The following is a 15067-nucleotide window of genomic DNA, read 5'->3' on the forward strand; positions in this document are numbered from 1 at the left end:
CAGTATACGCCCCTGGTGAGTTGTAAAGTTGTTTCTTTTCGCTTTCGAGACTATGCTCGACCCAGCTGTCGGAGAAACTATGTCAAACTATGTAACCCCCCGAAAACATCGCGAAACGGGCGCTTAGTAGGAAATATATCGGAGGCTGTCAAACACGGCAAACTTGTTACAATTCAACTTTACCTCTCTCTCTTGGGAATTTACGGAGGTTCGATACTACCGTTTTCTCATTATCGCAACGTAAATATTTTGGGGCTTCCGAAAACTTTCCATCAGCTCGCTTGACATCGAACGTTGACAGCGGATGGCTCCGTTTGATGTGGGTACCCAATTCCGACCCAACTATGCGATCAGCTTTAATGCAAAAATCGACAATGCACAAAGGGCTTGAAAAATATTGACTTGGGCTGCCAAGGACTCAAGCAAAGCGATCTATTTTTAAAAACATCCCTTTCCCAATGCAAGTAGTGTGCTCCTCCCGAGCAATAAAAGGTTCACTGGAAAAGGGCACGTTTCGCTTTTGTATTGCCTCGGGCCAAAAGCTGCTATCGCATGTACATTACATAGTACTACTACCACTGTCACCCCCTAGGAACACTTTTGTGTGTATGTGTTGATTGACAGAACAAAGCTTCAACTTCCCTCGTCCTGAGGATTTTTCTTTTCCGGCAAACAGTGGTGTACTTACGTTCAGTGTGTGTGCCTTGCATGTTGAGAAATTTTCCGCATCGCCCAGAGCTTCGAGCCGGGATGCTCAAAGCATCGGACCAAAGGCAAAAGCCGTTATACATTCATTTGTCGTATGGCTCACCGGCTGCTCCATAAATATATGGGACGTGGGAAACGACAATCCAGATATGTGGAGATGCTTCATGGCTCAGCGAGTATCTCGTTTTCAAAATAGCACACACTACTGAATGCGATAAATGGGAAGAAAAATGTGATTCGCTAGAAAAGCTCAAGAGGCGAAATGAAAAAGGCAGCCTGAATTGTCCGCGTTTATCTCTCGCTCCGGTCCCGGACGGCTATTGAACATTGTTTGCCCCCAGGGGAATGGACGAAACGGAGCTGAAGCATTTTATAATTGATGTGTTTTGTTAGGACTGGGATAATTTGATGATAACCTTATTGCTATTGAATAATGTTTCATAATGCGTCAGCGAAACATAATATTATTTTTAAACCCCTGCTGATAGTGCGAAACAGTTCTTCGAAAGCAACCAATTCTGCTTGCTTTTCGAGCAATCGCAATCATACCCTTGTAATTGTGTTCCAATGCGTATCGTGCGCAGCATACGAATCGGAAATCTCCAGAGAGTTACCGAGCAGCAGAGCAATTTCCGACCTGTCCCATGACTTTCCGAACGTTATTTGCAATCCATCTATGTGTACTGTGTACAAAGTTACTTTCCAGGAGACGCTATTGAGACGGATAATTACACCTACCTAGTGATGCTGGTGCTATCGCTGCTACTGTCGCTCCATTTTTCGCATCCAGAAGCGTCAGCAGATGAGTTAAGCGTGGGATCTGGAAAAGAAGAAAGAAACGAGAGTAAATTAAACCCGGCTGTGATGGCGAGCACAAATTCGATCCGTACTCAGAAGAGTGATGTGATGGACATGACATCGGAAGGTTCTTCTTAACTTTTTTTTTCTATTTGGTATCCGTCGAGTGATAACTTTCGAAGGAAGTACACCTGTCGCTTCGCTACTTGTGTACCATTTCCTCCTTCACGTTCGACGGATCAACTTAGCTTTCCTCAGATAGTTGCTTCATCGTGAAACATGCTAAGATCATTCAAAAATGGTACCGATTCAAACACGTCTAATTCATTTAGGATTTAATGAATTTAAAGATTTTAATGATTGCAATATTCTCTTTTCAGGAAAAAATATAACAAATTATTAATCGTTAGCACGAAGAAGTTGCCAAGCCTTTTTTCCGTCCGACCGTTCAGTGCAGCGCACTGAAGGTACGGCCGACAGGATAGCGGAAGAAGGAATACAACGAGAGGACGAGCACAAAAATTCATAATAAACTTGATCGTTTATATCAACCAAATGAAAGCTGTCTAACCACTCTATAACTTGTTATTTGACACTCAACTTCTATCTTTCTTAATTTCGCTGCAATATAATTTTAAGTAATTCCTGGTGAATCTTCAATTAAAGTCGTCAACAATCACGATTTTCCTCCACCGTACTTATAATAGCCAATTAGTTTTCACCTTAACGCTGAATTATTTTTTATTAAATAAGCCATATTTTTTAATTAAATCGTTTATTTTTACAGGCTCAGTTACATAAGTTTAAAGGAGCCAAACTCCTATCTGTATTGTTACAAGTATATATAAACATTTTTCATTAATTCTAGTGTTAATGAAGTAGAGAACCGATTACTCACGGTTTGCTCGAGTTTAGAAGGGTGACATTTTTTTCAGGAAAAAGAAGGGATTTAAGGATATGTTGACAATGTTCACACTCACATTCGCACTCATATTCATCATACTCAATTCTTAAGCCTATCTTATATCTAATATGTAGTTACATTTCACCTTATTCTATTGTTAGTAAGAAGGGATTTGATTTCTCGCGAAGGAAAAGGAAAAGGAGAATATAAGGATATAAGGACAATCACAAACGAAGATCGATAACTTTTAGGAAGACATATATTTGGGACATGTAATCAAGGTCTAACCGAGCCAACACATCTCTCACCGGCACATTGGGCTGTCTTCCTCTGGCCCGAAGAGAGTTTTCTAAATTCGATCTGGCAACAAGATACATCTCGCACAACCAAACAACGTGTTCGATGTCGTGGTAACCTTGGCCACAAGCACAGATATTGCCATCGGAAAGATTAAAACGAAAGAGTAGCGCGTCTAACAAACAGTGATTGGACATGAGTCGGAAGAAGGTGCGAATAAAGTCCCGACTCAAGTCCAGACTTTTGAACCATGGTTTGAGGCTAACCTTAGGGATAATTGAGTGGAGCCACCGGCCCAATTCATCTTCGTTCCATTTGCGTTGCCAGTTAACGATGGTATTTTTACGAACTAAAGAATAAAATTCATTGAAGGCGATTTAACGCTGATAAATTTCGCCTTCGATTGCACCTACCTTTGCTAATGAGTCAGCCCTCTCATTACCCGGAATTGAGCAATGTGAAGGGATCCAGACAAAGGTAATGACATAACAGCGTCTGGTTAAAGCACTCAAAATTTATCGTATTCTCTCAAGGAAGTACGGCGAGTGCTTTTCCGGCCTCACTGAACGGATAGCTTCGACAGAGCTAAGACTATCCGTTACAATGTGATGGTGTTCAACAGATCGTGAGGCGACGCTGTCCAGCGCCCAGTGTATTGCTGCCAATTCAGCAATATACACTGAGCAAGGATTCTGAAGACTGTGGGAGGTGCTAAAAAATTCGATGAACACTCCAAATCCTGTGGATTCATTCATAGTGGACCCATCAGTAAAGTACATATTATCACAAATAAGCCATATTTGAAATATAAAAAAAATATTTATTTTCCAAACTGTATATAATCGAGTCAGACCTGTAAGAGCAATTACAAATTATTCGGTTCGATTGAAAGTTTGTATTCCGTTTGGGTTGGAGGAAATATGAGTTTTCCACAGCGATTGGGATTTTTTTTTACTCAAGTGTAACATTTGAAAAGGGCGTGTCGATTTTAGTAAGAGAAATGTTTGATAATTTATATCTCAAAAACTATGAGCCGTACCGAAATGTTGTCTTAGAAAGAGTTATAGAGTATTGATGTCCAAACGTGAAAAAAATATACACTGAGAAGAAAAATTAGTACTCTTTTTTTTTATTTACAAAAAAACTTGAATTTGCAATATCTTAAATTAGTATTTTTATTTTAAAAAAAATCATATAAAATAGAAGTCATGTAGAAAATTTAAATAGTCAGTCCAAAATGGTAGAAATGTTATTTTTGACAAACTTTGTGGAACATCGAATTTTTATGAATTTTCGAACTTTCGAACTTTTGTATGTTAGCAATCATTTTTTAGACACAAACTATTTCTAGCCTATTTATTATTCAAAAGACAATAAATTAGAAATATTTTTTTAAATATCTCGAGAATGGCTGCATTTAGAAAGAGAATGATAATGAGCTATTTTGTTTTAAATCACATCAGGATTCATAATTTGTGGTTAAAAATGATTGTTAACATCAGTGTCTTAGAGTATCAACAAATATTCATGAGTAACGAATTTGATTTTGTCTCAGCACTGCCCCAAGTACACTGATGACAATAACAAACGAGTTCATTTTGTTCATATCGCCGATGCATGAACAATTTGCTGTAATGAATGAATGCGGCATTGATTGGGGTTCATAACTTCGCTGTCATTACACTCTGAATATCAAAAGCAACAAATATATTCATCACATTCGAAACGATGTTTGTTCTGATAGTGAATTTGAGTCAAAATTTAAAAAAAATATAAATAGTCAGACTGGACCATTTAGAGAACAAGAACGCCAGAGTTGGATGATTTTATTTGGCGAGACGGTAACAACGTCATATGCGAAACGGATACAACGAGTGGTTGTAACTACCGTCAAGCGATTTGCGACATCGGGAATTTCATAAGGCATTTTTACACACGACATCCAGCAGCTGCAAAGAAGCAAGGGCTCATAAAACATTCGGATAGTGACAAGCAAAAAACCGCGAACGATCCCTAAACGCTGTATTGCAATTGATAAATAATTGCTTCTAGACTGGCTAAAATGAAATTAAAATCTGTCGTCTTCAATAATCAAGACGAGAATTACACTGGGTGGAGAAATAAACTTCAAAACATATTTTAGAACCAAATTTCATTCGCTTATATTCATTGGTTGTCTGGATCTGTCATTTTGATCTTCGTTTGGAATATATAGGTTTTCCATGCAACCTAGCACGGAAATCTATGCATTTAAGCTTAGTGAAGATGATTTTTTTCAACACTGGTTAAAATTCATAAAAATAAGATATTCCACAAAGTTCGTCAAAAATAGTTTCACCATCTTCGATTTATTTTTTAAATTTTCTACATGACTTCTATTTTATATGAAAAAAATTAAAAAAATTTAAAAAATAAATATTTTACACATTGCAAATTATAGTTTGTTTTTTTTTTTTGTAAAAAAAGTGTTAATTTTTATCTCAGTGTATATTTTTTTCACGTTCCAACATCAACACTCTATAATTCTTCCTAAGACACTATTTCAGTACGACTCATAGTTTTTGAGATATAAATTATCCAACATTTTTCTTAATAAAATCGATACAAAAGGTACACTTGAGTAAAAGAAATCCCAATTGCTGTGGAAAACTCATATTTCCTCCAACCCAAACGGAATACAAACTTTCATACGAATCAAATTTTCATTGTCATTTGTCATTTCATTGTCATTTGTCGATTTCATTTGGTACAAAAAAATCCAAATTTTTGAATTTTTTATTTTATAATTTTCAGACCCAGTACTGGTATAACTAATTCCTAAATGTGTTCGTATGTAACTTTTTTTCAGAAAATTCCAAGCATTGCTTGGTTCGAAAATATTTGATAATTTTTTAATAAATATATATATTTTTATTTTTGATTTCTTTTTTTCCCAAAATTTTTTCTCGAAACCCAATCAATATGGGTATCAAATGAAAGGGCTTGACTAGTAGAGTACAGTTATTTAAAAATGCAAATCCAAGATGGCGGCTTCTACAAAATGGCGGATTACATATTTTCTCAGAACCCCATTAATATCAAATGAATGTGCTCGACTGGTAGAACACAGTAGAGTATGAAAAATTCAAATCCATGATGACCGCAGTTCCCAAATAAACCATTACTTTTTAATGGTTCCATTCAGTTTGCCCTGTTTGTATGCATGTTTGAGTGTTTATAGGGTTGTCCCACATAAATAGAAAACTGACCCCGTTCCTGTTGACGGATCGATCTGAAATTTGAAACATATGTTTAATTCTACTGTCATAATAAAACTGCGTATTTCATGATCTTTTTTCGTTGTAATGTAGAGAAGTATACTAATGATACAGATAATTTACTAAAAACTAGAGAAAAATAAGTAAAAAAACATTTGAAGTTAAACAGTTCAATGTACTAAAAGCTAGAAAATAATTAAACAAGCAGCAGTTAGTAGTTATCACATCCGTTCCTTCTTAAATCTAGGGCAATGGTGAGACTAAAATAAAATCGTGGGGTAAATGATGAAATAACTAACTATGGATAATGGTAATCTAACGGTTATTTCTTACCTAATATTCTTCGCAATATTTTCATGTATACTGTATTCTATTAGTCAAATCATTTCATTTGATACGGATATTGAGGGGATTGCAAAAAAAATAGTCGACCATTTAGTGGAGGCGACCTTTTTGAATTTTTTTTTTTATCCCATTTATTTATTTGAGGCTCATTAGCATTTTAGCTGTAACAGAGCCGAATTTTAATCGTGTACATGTCACATGATTATCATATCTATAATTAGCACATTACACAGTTGTCATTCGTCAGTATTCCTTCTATACCATTACATATGGTACATTCACACAATAGCCATTTAGGCGTAAGAGTTTTCTATCTGTTCTTCCATTATCCAGTTAGACCGGACAGCGGAGACAGTTGATTGATCATTGTTGAGTTATTTATAGAACAGCAGCCCGATGTGTCTTGCAGAGCAGAGCAGTTGTATGGATGAATCGATCTTATTTCGACCGTGGATCGATCTCCATCGCTGATGATTGTTGCGTGGACGTAGCTATTCTGTAACAACACAAAGATGGTCAATGAGGGCCCTGAGTTTTGAACTCACGATCGATCGCTTACTAAGCGAACGCGCAACCATTGTGGCTACGGAGACCCCCCTTTTTGAATTAATGCTGTTTATTATGTTTGGAGAACACAACTCAAGTCATTCATCCATTTTTTAGCGACGGCCAAATTGAATTTTTCAAGGTAATCGAATACGCAGTTTTATAATGACAGTAGAATTAAAGGTGTCTTCCAAATTTCAGATCAATCTGTCAACAGGAACGGGGTCAATTTTCTTTTAATGTGGGACAACCCTACAAACATTCAAACATACATACAAACAGGGTAAGCTGAATGAAACCATTTGAAATGTATTCAGTTGTTTGGGAACTGCGGCCATCTTGGAATTGGATTTTCCGTGATCTGCTATGTTCTTCTAGTCGAGAACATTATTTTGATACCCATATAGATGAGGTTTTGAAAATAAAATATATATGGCGCCATTCTGTGGTGGCGGCCATTTTAGATTTGCATTTTTCATAAATAACTGTATGCTACTAGTCAATCCCTTTCATTTGATATACATATTGATGGGGTTCTGAAAAAAATATTCCGCAATTTGTAGCGGTCGCCATCTTGGATTTACATTTTTCATCAATAACTCTACTAGTCAAGCCCTTTCATTTGATAATCACATTGAAGTAGTTCTGAGAAAATATGTTATCCGCCATTTTATAGCGGTCGCCATCTTTGATTTACATTTTCCATAAATAATTGTGTTTTACTGGTCAAGCCCTTTCATTCGATACCCATATTGATGGGGTTTTGGGAAAACCCATATTGATGAGATTTTGAGAAAATATGTACATAATCCGCCATTTTGTAGCGGCCGCCATCTTGGATTGTCAAGATCATGGGATACGCAGTTTTATAATGACACCAGAGATAAAGATGTGTTCCAAATTTCAGATCAATCGGTCAACAGGAAGGGGGTTAAATTTCTAGTAATGTGGTACAGCGCTACAGACAAAGTTACAAAGTCTCAAAGTCACAAACATACAAACTGGTCAACCTTGATAAAAATGTTTAATAAATAAATGCAAATCATAATTATATTACGTTTACCGAGAGAAAATTCGTTTTTTATGACTCGATTATCCGGAGGATTCGATTATCCGGAGTGAAAAAAAACAATACTACGGATAATGCTTTTTTTCTATTTATGATTTTTTCATAATGTGGATTGCGCGTACTATTTTTCTCATATTTTTCACATATTGACATCTGATATTTGTACAATTATCTAATTTAGTAATTTTTTGGTATTTTTCTGGTTCACTATTTTTGTCTTTAAATGGCGTACATTCAGTTTATTTTGACACTTTTTCAAAAAAAAAAATCAAATGTGTAAACAAAGCAAACGATTTTAAATTTTTTTCAAATATATGTATCTTAATTCCAGTTAATCGATTTCTCGTCTCAGAAGAGAGTAATTTTCCATGATGGTTTGATGGTTTTTGTCTTCTGTTTGCTGATAGTGTGCATAGGATATGACATTTTACAGGAGTATTCATTGCCTTCAGTATAAGTAGGTGAATACGAGTTTTACTAGTGCTAAGATAAGCGATGTACCATTTCGTCTTGTTTCGTCTCGTGAGAAAAAAAAATCACAAATGTACGAGCAAATTAAGAAAAAAAGCAGTACTGGCTCTCAAAATAAAATAAATAAAAAAAATTCGAACTCAGCTATAACGTTTCGCTGTAGAATATCATTTTTTGTTGGGGATTTTTTGTTCTGAAAAGATTAACTATGTCACGAACTTTTCTAATGAAACCGGCAAAGTCTTGAATATGATCAAACTCCTTGTTATCATTCTCTTCCACGGAATACCAGCTATTATGTTCATCACTGAATTCATCGTCAGAGTCATATACTCCGTTGAGTTCTAAAAGAATTTTTTTTGTGAAGACTTAATTAAATTAATTGCACATTTTCAAGAACTTATATAAAATGGAAACGTCCGAAAGATGTATTTCATGAGCAAGGCATAGTTGATGGGGCAACGAAGAAATCCTTCCCATTTCAGAAAGAGAAATACCAAAATCGGAAAATTCTAAAAGTTGAAAACACTTGTCTGCCGGTTTCGAACCAACTATGCGCTTCAGATCTATGTTCCAAACAGAACCAACTCGGTAGACAATGATGTTCAAAAATCTCAGGTTTCGTGATGATGTCGCATTTCATTGAACTCCTTTGAACTTGAGCATTAAACACATCCACATGGACAGTTTGAATGGTTATAATGCGACGATTCATCTTTTGTGTGATTGCGAAGGAAACATGAAACAGTGTCGTAGAGATTCCCATGTTGCTAGGTTTAAACAATTATATATATTTTTCTTCTGAAAAAATACCTAATTTACCGGTTTTCTCGTCTCCTAAAACCGATATTTTCGGTAGAGTGTATATAGACGGTTTTACCGGTTTTCGGTAACGGTAAAACCGGTACTCCCATCCCTAATTATTTGTTGCTGGTTTCCGATTTTTCCATACTCGTCAAAAATGCTAATGGCTACGCTCAATGATGTTCCTCGGCTACATATTCTCATCTCTTTTTTTTCTAATTTACTAATCGCATCAACATTCCTCCAAAACTTTCAGTTTCATCAAAGACCAATACTTTACTATCTATAATCGCCTACCTTTATGAAGAATTCATATTACAACAAAGAATTAGCATGAAACGCTGACCTCTAGATAACCCCGGGTAATCGATTATCATTCATACTAATATTTAATAAACTTTTGATCAAGAAACAAGTCAAAAACTAATTTGAAACAATCCGACGAGGTGCTTTTCTTCACCATTTTATTGCTAATGTCTCACGAGAATTTTAAAAACACTATTATTGATTATCGAGAGGCAGATATCTAAAAAGATGAAGGAGAGAGAAATTTAACGACAGATAGTTATCTTATCATTTGTTTTTTTTAATCTTCAAATAAACTAACAATTTTATTTGAAAAATCTATTTCATTTTTGGCTAATATAAACGTCAGTCTCAGTTAGCCACTGAAAACATTCGTACACAAACATATTCGCTGAATGTCTCTATTGCTAGCACTGCAGTTTTGCACAAATCAACAACAAATAAGTGTAACACCTGGCCAGAGTGGAGCGATGAGAAATGAACATTCGGAACACGTTTGTCATGTTGATAAATTGAGAAGCCCGGCGTTGCATTTTGCTTGTTAGCAAAAAAAAGTATATTTCATTTTGATCAGGCGAGAATTCTGGAAGCGTGATGTTTGGGTTATGAACAGAGTCATCTATCAACGATGCAGGAAACACCGGTGCCAATGCTGAGGACAGCATACTGTCGTGACAAATATTGATACGAATCCGTAACGATGTGCAGAAAATTGACTGCAACAATTTTATTTGATTTATTTTTTTGTCATGCGACAGCGTTATCTTTGTAACATTATTTTCTCCACAGCGTCTCGTTCGCCAAAAAAAACTGGTGGAATCCACCGAAGCACTCATTCTAATATCATCCCGAGGAAGGATGAAGAATCAAAGCCTTCCCCTTCGATTCGCACATACTTTCGAGAGCCATTTCCTATGTAATGACATTGTTTCCTTCCTATTCGGAAAAAGTTAATCGCATTACTCATAATCCTTAACTTTTCCCGTAATGCTGCTTATGGATGGCATCTTGACTTCGGCAGACGCTGGGGATGGAAGCAGAATGGAACACATCCCCGGCGACGTGGTCATACTGAATATGGACACTCAACGTCGGCCAGTTTCGGATAAATTTTTGGCCTGTTAGCAACCAGTTGCTTGTGTGAAGCCAGGGGAACAAACTGGCAACACTGACTTTGCGCCTAAAAAGACCCTCTTGTTAAGTGTGGTTTGGTGCCTCCTTCTTGTGGTCCGGGTGTGTTCTACATCCGGAGAATGCCGCCAGAAACCAATGCGGAAAATGGGAAGATAGGCTCAGTAAAGAAATATGTAATCATAACGGTTATGCTACGAAGAATATATCAAAGAACGAAGGGAACTGGGAAGGATTGGAATCTCAGGCATCCGGAGGGTGGATTAATGTCCCGTGTGTTGCTGCTGCGTTTTCCGACGAATAAAAATCGTTATTATATATTGTGCGACAGAATTTGCTACGCTCTGGTAGCCACTTTCACCCCCACAATGACGAAAATCTTTCATAAAAAGCATTCCTGGATGTGGTAAGGATTATGGAGATTCTCGGCAGATTTGTCAAGACATTCAGAAGGCTTTAGGGTTTTGCCATGTTAAACCGGAATACGGCTTCCGTGAGTAAATGACGTCACTGCTAATTTCAACTGGGGTTCAACAAAATTACCAATAGCGCCAAGTTTGCTAAGCTGAAAAATCCACAATGTCTTCAGATTTCAATATTACATTGGTATTATATCGGCTCACGTTTTTCCAACATGAGAATCAGGAATATCTTCAACTGAAATTCGATACATCTACTTTTTAGCCCATATTTCTAATAACTCCTATTCGGATTAGACTCAAATGAAAGCGAAATAGTAATCCTCGTTAACAAGTTTTTGTATACATTCACCAGAAGCAATTTGCGCGATTTGTGTGAAGATTCGAGGGTCGAACATTTATGGTGCACTTCGTTTCGATTTTACAGCCCTTTCCGTCCACCCAACGGAATAGTTTGACCATTTGTATGCTGCGGCCCGGGGTTCTTTATATGTTGCGCTCCGTTTGTCGTCCATAAGCCCCAATGAAGGAGAGGCATTTAAGCTTATATTTATCAGAAAACAACAACAGCTAGAAATGAATAGCCGGGCAGCTAAGCGTCTGTGTCTGTCATATGCTTCCCCGTTTTTACGATGCTGCAGAAGCGATAAATTTATTTCCGCTGAATCGATTTTGTTTATTTTTAATGGAAATTTATTGTAACCACTTCGCGGTATAGCGAGTGTGCGGCAAAAGTCGACTCTGCTCGAAGCAGATCGCTGCTTGTGCACTTTTCATCACCTCACGCTTACGGAAATATTCGTTAACACTTTCGAAACTGCTGGACTTGTGGGAAGTTTGGCTATTCTTGGAAACTAGAAACGCGTCCGGAATACAGTTGCTTGAATTGAATTTTGAAGAAGATGTAGCATTAAAAATATGATGACAGAGATAACGATAAAAATTAATGCGCATAACAATTAGATGATTGGTTTGTAAAAAAATATTATATTTTACGGTTGTTAGATGAAAATATTAGTCAGGATAAGAACATATAATAGAGAAAAACGTCCAATCTTTCTTTGTTCATTTCTAACATACAGAAAAAAACCATTGCGTTACATTTACCCGAATTCCAATCAACCGAATGTAAGATCTACCCGAATGATCATTAATCGGAATACAGTATTAACCCTTTCGTCGCCCCGTCACCCAGATATGGGTGACACTTTCCTCGTTCAAATTGAATAGGATTTTCAGAAGGAATTTGATAGAATCGGCACCTAAATGTAACTATAGGATATGAAGAAAAATAATAAAATCATAATCATAACACTATACTGTTTATACTATACTTTTTATTAATTTATAGTACGGATGGTTTGTACTGCAGTTTTTTGCGAAACCCATATAATATGACTTTGGCATGTATTACTGTCATCAATTCGTCTTCAATTGAAAACAAACATTGCTAGATCATGTAAAAGTTAGCTACAAACTAAGTTTGATCTTCATTTAATAATTTATTCGCAAGTTGGGTCCTGCAAGAAACTCAAAAACGTCGCGTTGGGCGACGAACGTGTTAACCCGAATGCAATGTTACCCTAATACCTTATCTGGAATAAATATAAAAATATTTTCTCATAAAATATTGCTGCAGCTATATTTTATGAGAAGGTACTTTAATATTTATTTCAAGTGATCACATTTGTTCATGAACTGGTATCCAAAACAGGTATGTTGTGTGGGTATAGAAAAAAACGGGAGAAACCGGCGTAGCATAGTTTATTTTTCAAAGTTATGAAAAAGATATACTCGTAAAGTTTCAGTTTTATATTAATTAAATTATTAATTTTGTATAAATGATGGACTTTCAAGTTCGATTATAAATATTGTCCAGTGATTTGGCTTAACTAGTTTGCTTTTGGTTCCAGTCAGTTTTAAAACAGTCCACATTTGGCGATTTAATTTCCATTTATAGACGCAGGGCATTCCTTACGAACAAATAAAACGAACTTTTCCCGGTCCATCTCACTCCCACTGGCAACTCTCCGTTTTACCCCACCAGTACAATTATTTCAGTAATTTAAATTTTCCACTCAAAAATGAATTTACTTTTCGGTACATACCTAATATCGCTTCTCTGTTAACTCACTAACCGAGATATGATCATCAGTGAATAGAATTTTGATATTAAATCACTCATAATGCTTAATATCGAAGCAGCTAAAATGACATCCACACGAAGAATCTTGTATGATTTTCGGTTTTTGTTTCCCTTTTCCATCAGTATCAGTATTCATTGCCATAGGGTGGCTTAAATATTATAGAATAACATGTAGAAGGTGTTCTCATCAACAGAAATCTGAAATTTTATAATGTAACTATACAAATCAACCACCTATCCATATTACCCCCACTTTCCGTATTACCCGCGGTTCCCCTGCATTCAGAAAAAATAATTCAATTTTATTAATAATTCTGATAATAAATTAAAATCAGTTTAACTCCATCCGACAAAGAAGCTCATTTGTCAAAAAAGGAATAAGTTTCTGCAATTTTTGATTTAAGAAATTTACGTTTGTTAAATCAAATTCAAATATTTAGAACAAAAAAAGGCATCATCATCAAGGCAACAGGCAACGTTAATCTTGAACGGGATTCAATGGAGTTTTCAAAACTGCCTTTCGATTTGCAATGCGGTCATTATTTATTGAATTATTATTAAACAAATACGAAGGGAATTTTTTTGACGTAGAACTAGGTCTTTCATTAAGGGTGCCAAATCAGAAAACAGGTCACGTTTTTTAGAGGCGAATGAACTGCAAAGTTTAAAGCCTCTTAAAAACAAAGAAAGGAAGGAAGGTCACGTTTTTATGAAATGAAGTTCACGTTAATAACTATTTTTACCGTGAACGGATTTTTGCGATTCACATACCAAACGAATCGGAAATTCGCTAAGATTTGTTTTTTATATGTATTTCACAATCCCCTAATGTTTAAACGGTTTAATTTCAAAAAGTTGTTCTGCAAATCAGAAAACAGGTCATGTTTTTATGAAATAAAGTTAACGTTAATAACTATTTTCTCTGCGAACGAATTTTAACAATTTGCACACCAATCGAATCGGGATTTTCTAAGATTTGTTTCATATGTTTTATACATTACAATCCCATAGTCTGTATATGGTTTTAATTGATGAAAATTGGATGCATTCCCATTTGTTCTGTCCATTTGAGTTCTTTTCCGAACAGAGTTGTGAATAACGGGAAACTTATGCAGCCACTTGAATAGAAACAAAGAATGGGTATAGCGAAGAAAACTCCACCCTTGCATATTAAGTAAGCTGTCGCTAGCGTACAAGTATTGCATCTCCTCTGAGAAAAATTCTCAGAATATTTCTGTGCCCGAAACAACAAAGGTCACTTATTCTGCTCGTTTTGTGTTTTATGTTTCCCCTCGAGCTGTGAACACCTTCGATACTTTTAGTTTGTTGACGGTTTTGACCGAGAGTCGAGGAACGATTTTTCATAAACGGTCATTGTCGCGATGTTTCATTTTTATCACTGCAACTGTGTGCATCTGTTAGACGCGTGTTTGATGCTTGTTGAATTGCGATGCACGGAAGATGCCTCTCGTTAAACACTCATCAGTGCAAAGCGTGCATTGATACAAAGAAACAAAACCACGCAATTCATTAAACATTTTCAGGGTCCCCGAAACTTTCTACTAAAGAGTTATTTATGAAATTTCGACGTATTCGCAAATAATATCCGAAATGATAAACCAGCAATTTAAAAAAATTTTTTGCATAGTCCTAGGTCCTAAGCGGTCGTGTCTCGGATATAACCCCTCGATTTTTTTCTTATAATGGTTTGTAAAAATCAAAAATGTTTCCATCTAATTTGATGTCTTTTGGTATTATGCAAACACATCGGACAAATGTGACGTCCTTTCTCAACGCTAAATATCTAACAGCCGTTTTTAGGCTAGAAGCGAATGAACCTTCAAAGTTAAGGCCTCTATAAAACAA

The 15067-nt window shown here is 36.0% G+C and overlaps 1 protein-coding gene across 2 annotated transcripts in view; it reads right to left on the bottom strand.

The window, feature by feature from the left end:
• Positions 1–15067, bottom strand: part of LOC129770687 (potassium voltage-gated channel protein Shal) — a 455955-nt gene that overhangs the window by 152718 nt on the left and 288170 nt on the right. For both annotated transcript variants that reach the window (XM_055773663.1, XM_055773664.1), the window contains exon 5: positions 1447–1528. The gene's annotated coding sequence lies outside the window, so the exon portion shown is untranslated. The remainder of the gene's footprint in view (positions 1–1446; positions 1529–15067) is intronic.

Source organism: Toxorhynchites rutilus, chromosome 2 (assembly GCF_029784135.1).
Source record: "Toxorhynchites rutilus septentrionalis strain SRP chromosome 2, ASM2978413v1, whole genome shotgun sequence".
Lineage (NCBI taxonomy): Eukaryota > Metazoa > Arthropoda > Insecta > Diptera > Culicidae > Toxorhynchites > Toxorhynchites rutilus.